Source organism: Cupressus sempervirens, chromosome 2, assembly GCF_028749045.1.
Source record: "Cupressus sempervirens isolate cs-2001-9-10 chromosome 2, ASM2874904v1, whole genome shotgun sequence".
Taxonomy (NCBI): domain Eukaryota; kingdom Viridiplantae; phylum Streptophyta; class Pinopsida; order Cupressales; family Cupressaceae; genus Cupressus; species Cupressus sempervirens.
This window is the reverse complement of record NC_143119.1, coordinates 186492131-186498130: the sequence shown is the minus strand read 5'-3', so window position 1 is coordinate 186498130 and position 6000 is coordinate 186492131.

Sequence of the window (6000 nt, the reverse complement as noted above, 5' to 3'; positions counted from 1 at the left end):
TTCTCACTCTTTTGAAGTTATGCCCTATTAAAGGCCAACCCTATTAAAGGTTACAACACACACTGTTAAATGTGAGCTGGTTAAGAGATTTCAATCACCTTGTTAGAAGTGAGCCTAGTTAAAGGACTTTAGGCCATTCACTTGGAATGCCACCCTATTAAAGAATTTTCTAATGACTGTTAAGTCAACCTCAGTCCAAAGGATTTTACCCTAACTTATACAATTGTTAGAGATTATAGTAGAGTATTTGATCTAATATAACTTACAACTTATCTTGTTGGTTTCATATCTCAATTCAATTCCCAATTCTACTTGGCTTTCAATCTCTATAGCCCTAACAACTTCTTCACTCTTCAAGCTTTTGTCTCCTTAAGCCTTTTGCTTGTTGTGCCAATGCAGTCACTCCTATGGTCACTTGTTGAAGTAGAGTCTTTTTACTCTATTCTTCCTTGGTCTTCTCTAACCTTCTCAATTTCTTCTTCTTGACACCACACTCCTACTCTTTGCTTCATGACCAAACATTCCTTAAATAGGAAATTACAATACTTTTCCTGCTCTATTTTTCGTTGTCCAAATTAGGTTTTGGATGGATTAGGTAGGATACAATGTATCTACCTCTTATTTTGTTTCTTTTAGAAACTTTATGTAGAATCCACTTGAAATTGCCTAAAATAGTTAACCTCAAATTTTGTACCACTAGCTCATCATCCTTATCTTCCACCTAGTTCACAAAATTCAAGACAAAAAACTTATTAGCTCAGATCTGAAAAATCTTTGAATTTTCAAATAATGCAGTAGCTCAACACTATTTTCCTTCTAATGCTTGACACATATTGCGTTGCTCAGCATCTATTGTGTTTTCACTTGGCATCAACTCTGATTTACAGATGCTTGACACCTCTTGCATTTTGATGGGTGTCATGCCCAATATATATGGGCAAAACACACACAGTTTTTTTTTCTTTTTTTAAGAACTATGATTCAATAAGATAATATGGTCATAAAATATTTTAGATGTTTAACTATAATGGAATTAATTGTTTGAGTTGTTTAAAATTCAGATAACCATAGGTACTTTGAAGATAGATGCAAGTTCACCATTGATATAGAAAGGTGACAACTCAGTTTGAAACATATCATAAAAAAGATAGGTTGGGTGAACTTAATGTTCTAAAAAATCAATCAATTAAATTAAACAACTAATTCCATTTAACTAAAGTCCTAATCCTTCAATTGTTTTAATAATTCCTTAAAATATTACCTCCTAAGGATGACAATAGATTAACACAACAACTTATTCGATACGTCAAATGACCTACTAACTTAAAATGACATCTATCTCTTAATTACATAACCTTGTTTAATATCAATTTAATTATGATCAACATACCACTAACCTTATAATGAACCGATTAACTAGTCCCTTCCATTAACTGAATAACTTGAATGACGTTACAAATTTAATCATTTACTTTAGGCTTAATGTCATTAATTAACCTCTTTCAACTTCATTCTAAGATAATTACATCCCGATCCATAATCTATCCTAAACAAAACTTGTCAATTACTAGAATACTAACATTAAGAGAATTTAGAACTCTAAAAGATCAATTAAATTTAACTATTCAACTCATGCTAACTATGTTTTAAAATTTTAATCCAAAATCTAAACTAACCTTAGATATTATCAATTGTACTATCTACATTTTAATTTATAATTCTCTCCAACATACTTATAACAATCTTATTTATTAATCTATCGATTTCAATTAAAATTGAAGACTAGAATTATTTCAATTAAATCTATAAGTAAATCTAAACTTTATTTAAAACTATTATAAATTTAAGTCCACATTAATAATGCCAATATTAAAATCAATCTAACTAATCTCACAATTATATAAAACTAATTGATAACATAAAATAAAATACAACTATAACAAAAGATAACTAAGTTAAAACTAATTAACTTGGGACTATCTTAAATAAAACAACTTAGAACACTAACTAGTTAACATAGGATTAACAAGCTAAATCCCATTCTAAAACTATTTACTAACAACTATACTAACATAAAAGAATATTATACTACTTTCTAATGTCCTAAAATAACTACTAATCTAATTATTAAATTAATGCTAATCTAGTTTAAAACTGACAATAAATCTAAAACTAACAAAATATCTCTAAAACTAACCTAACCTATCTACTAGCCAAGTGGCCTAGCCACCACTTGGCTTCCCCCTCAAGTTTCCCACACAATTCGATGCAGCTACATGCTACCCTAGGTCTACCTTAGCGTAGACCTACCCTTCCCTTGCGTGTATGATGAGAGGTGAAGGGATCCAATGCATAGTGGGGGCGAAATATGGGGTAAGTTTAGCAAGGGTTATATTTAAAAAAAAAACTTTCTTGTCCCCTTTTTTGATATGACAAGGGTCATACGTGTACTCAATACAAGTAAATGGTAGGTGGTTGGTGGAGTCCACACCTGGCCTTCCAAAATGAGAGTGAAAAGAAAGTGAGTAAGGTTATATATTTTTTTCTTTCTCCTATAATTTATGTTTTCTAATTCATCATATAACAAAGGTATATGTACCTTTTATTTTGAATTTAAGGAGATGCATAATTCCTTAATCAAATTTGATTTTTTCACTAATATAATTTAGCTAGGAGAGAGGTAAATTTGTTGTCCACAATGTAGGATTTTTCATTTCCTCTTAATACATATAACATTGAATTGAAAATTCAACATATCCAATTTCTTTTCCTTAACATATTTGAAAACTTGAGAGTTCATAATTCGAAAAAATTATCCATTGATCTATTTTACCTAGTTTAAGGCTTCATCGAGAAAGAACCAATAAGAAAATCCGATGTCCTTGCCAATACATCAAATTTAAAAACATTTTACATAATGTTACAATTTCAATAAATTCTTTTCTAGATCCTTCACAAGTGATTTCTTCCAATACCTTCAATACATCAAGGAAAACATGGAGAAGACGAGAGCTAACCCAAAGGTAAAACATCACAACATCAAGAACAATTCAAGCACATACACCAACCCAGTTTTACACAATAGGTCCAAACATTGAACCTGACTAGGGGGGAGGTGGATTTTCCCAATAGGAGATGTCAATCACCATACCATAACATAGCCTTTTCGGAGCTAAAACTCAAGAACTTTTGTTCTTCTACAAAGCCCTTTTGAGGCCAATACAATAAAGATTTTCATTCCTTCCCATATTCAAGAATTCACAATATCAAACAAGGTATGTGATGACAAGTAGGGGCCCATAACACCCTACCCTCTTTCCCTCTTCTCACCATGAGAGGAGACTCTACACCATTGAGGTCCAACTAAGGCCCTTCCCTCATACATGGCCACTTCTTCCCTATCCAAGGGTGAGTAATGCCAAAACAATCCCCATAAAATCCCCTAAAAAATAAAACATCGAGGCAAGCATAAGAATAACATCAAGAACAAGTTAAGATCCCTCCAAATCAACCCCAACACACAAGCAAGAAATACAAAGAACAACACAATGCCTTATGCATGATTCAAGCATGAACAACATGAAGAAACAAATCAAAAGAGTGAAGAACTCCTACCTTCACAAAAAGTTATGGCAAGATGGTAAGTTGAGAAGAGCTTTTCCTTTTCTTCCTTCAATCTTCAAACTTTCTCTAAAACTAGAGATTGGGTGACAACCCCAAAAATACATCAAATTGCCTCTAAGTATGATCCTTAACTCAACCAGACTTCAAGTAACCTCAAGATAAAGTTTTGAGTCACCAACTCAAGTAGGAGACAATCAATTTTCGCAATCAACCAAAAATAGGATTTTTGAGTCACCCTAAAAGTCAACCAAAGAGACTAAGGGGTTGGAAAGTGCTCCTCACCCATATCCTTACCCCTAGGGCACTTAAATTTAATGTTTTTAAATCTTAAAGACTTAATATGAAACAAATAAAGGCTAGGAGAATAGTAGGACCAATTAACAACCTTCAAAGAAAGACAATGCAAAGATAGCACAAATTAACAAGGGGTTTAGTTCCATCTTTCCATTGGGTTTCTCGGCTAAATTTTATGCACACTCATTGCACACATCAGTAGTTCAAGAAACACATGTATATATATGTAAGAATACGTATCAAGAAATTCATGTAAATTAAAACATCCATTTTTCTACAAATCAATTGTTTATCTCATTCTATTCATTAAAATTGGAAAAATCAAAGTGTTAGTTTTGCATTCATTCACTTCATCATCGTACATGTTCATAAAGCATTAAATGATGAAATCAAATATCTGAAAGTAAAGCATCACACATCATAAATAGCATAATAATGTTCAGTGCATCAAATAATGTTCTGACATATCGAGTCATTAGTATCAAAATAATAATGTATCATCGATGCTAGGATGGGTCGGGGTGAAGCCTCACAATCGGCACTTACTAGAATTTTATTTTACTTGACACCAACTAATATTCTGATCAGCATGAACTAACTTTACTTGACACCCACTATTAACTTTGGTCAAGCTTTGCAGATAGTCTTAGTATTATTTGTTCTTCTTAAGTTTCTAAGTGTAGCCAACCTTTGTATCTTCAAGTATAGTATCAATACATTATTTCACCATTTTCTTAACTAATCCTTGTACTTCATTACAAAATCATAACTCAACCTTTCCTCTAGGTGCTGTTGTTACATTTCATTGATTAAATCCTCTTCATCAATCAACTAAGTGATAGTACTTGGATCTTATAAGCAATTGTCGTACCAACAAATAATAGGTTTGACATCAGTGAAAAAATAATGATTGAAACATTTTGCTTCAACAATATCCCTTTCTTGTCAATGATCTTTTCAATTAGATTTCAACAAATATCCTCCCTAAAAATAGTCTCATTGTACCATAATCGTACACAAAAAACCACCATACATATATAATAAAGGATAGCAATCATACAGTAAAAACTACCATACATACATATAAAAAAGCTATTGTCAGTCATCAATCAAAGTCCATGTCTTGTGTCCTTGTGTTCATTTTGTGCCTAGGTCTGGAAATTTTTTTAGTGAATGGACATGTGATGTGATAATTTTTTATTAATTAGGTAGTAGTACTTTTGTGAAGGAATGGATTGATGGTGGAATTGTCACCATGGATCCTTTTTATATGAATTGTCACTAGAAAATTTTCATCATTTGATACAGTTTCATAGGCATGATGTTACATGAAATTCACTAATTGCAAAACCTTTTTTACATTAGCCATTACTGTTACTTCACCAAAGAGTTAACCATATGAAGTGATTTAACCATATCATTTGTGAGTTGTCACCATGTTATTCGATCATTCGTGTGTGAAGGAACATACCCCAATTTGAATGATTGTCACATCATAAGCCCACATTGATAGAAGTGTTATTTTGTCATTCAACTTATCCTTTTGGTCACTCAATCATGAGTCCCATGCTCTAATGGTAAAGTTATGATCATGTAGCTGTGAAACTTGACAATTAAACTTTAAATGAATTGGTGAATGTATGAGTAGCTATGTTTTGCACCACTTCTCCTTGTACAAGTCACATTAACTAAAGCACTAAAGGTGCAAACATTGTAACCCTCATTCAAAAAAATATTGGTGGGTTCATATGAAACATTGGGTTTAGCTTTATTGTTATATGTTTAGGAGTGGATGGCATAACTCACTTGGACATTGTGGTTAGAAATCTTGTAAGCATTGGCCACACTAATTCCACCAAAAATTTAGCAGATGTTGCGAAACTCTGCATTGACTTCTCTGTATATTTCTTCGATGCCCTACATTACTCGAACCATCGAATAAGAATTAGAATCCATCATTTGACATTTTTTTAAACCATTAATGACATTTATTTTGCATAGGCATGTCAAAAACCTCCATTGATAGAAATGGTGTTTCTTCATTCAATGTTTCATATACCGCTATAGTTACAGTGATTAGGC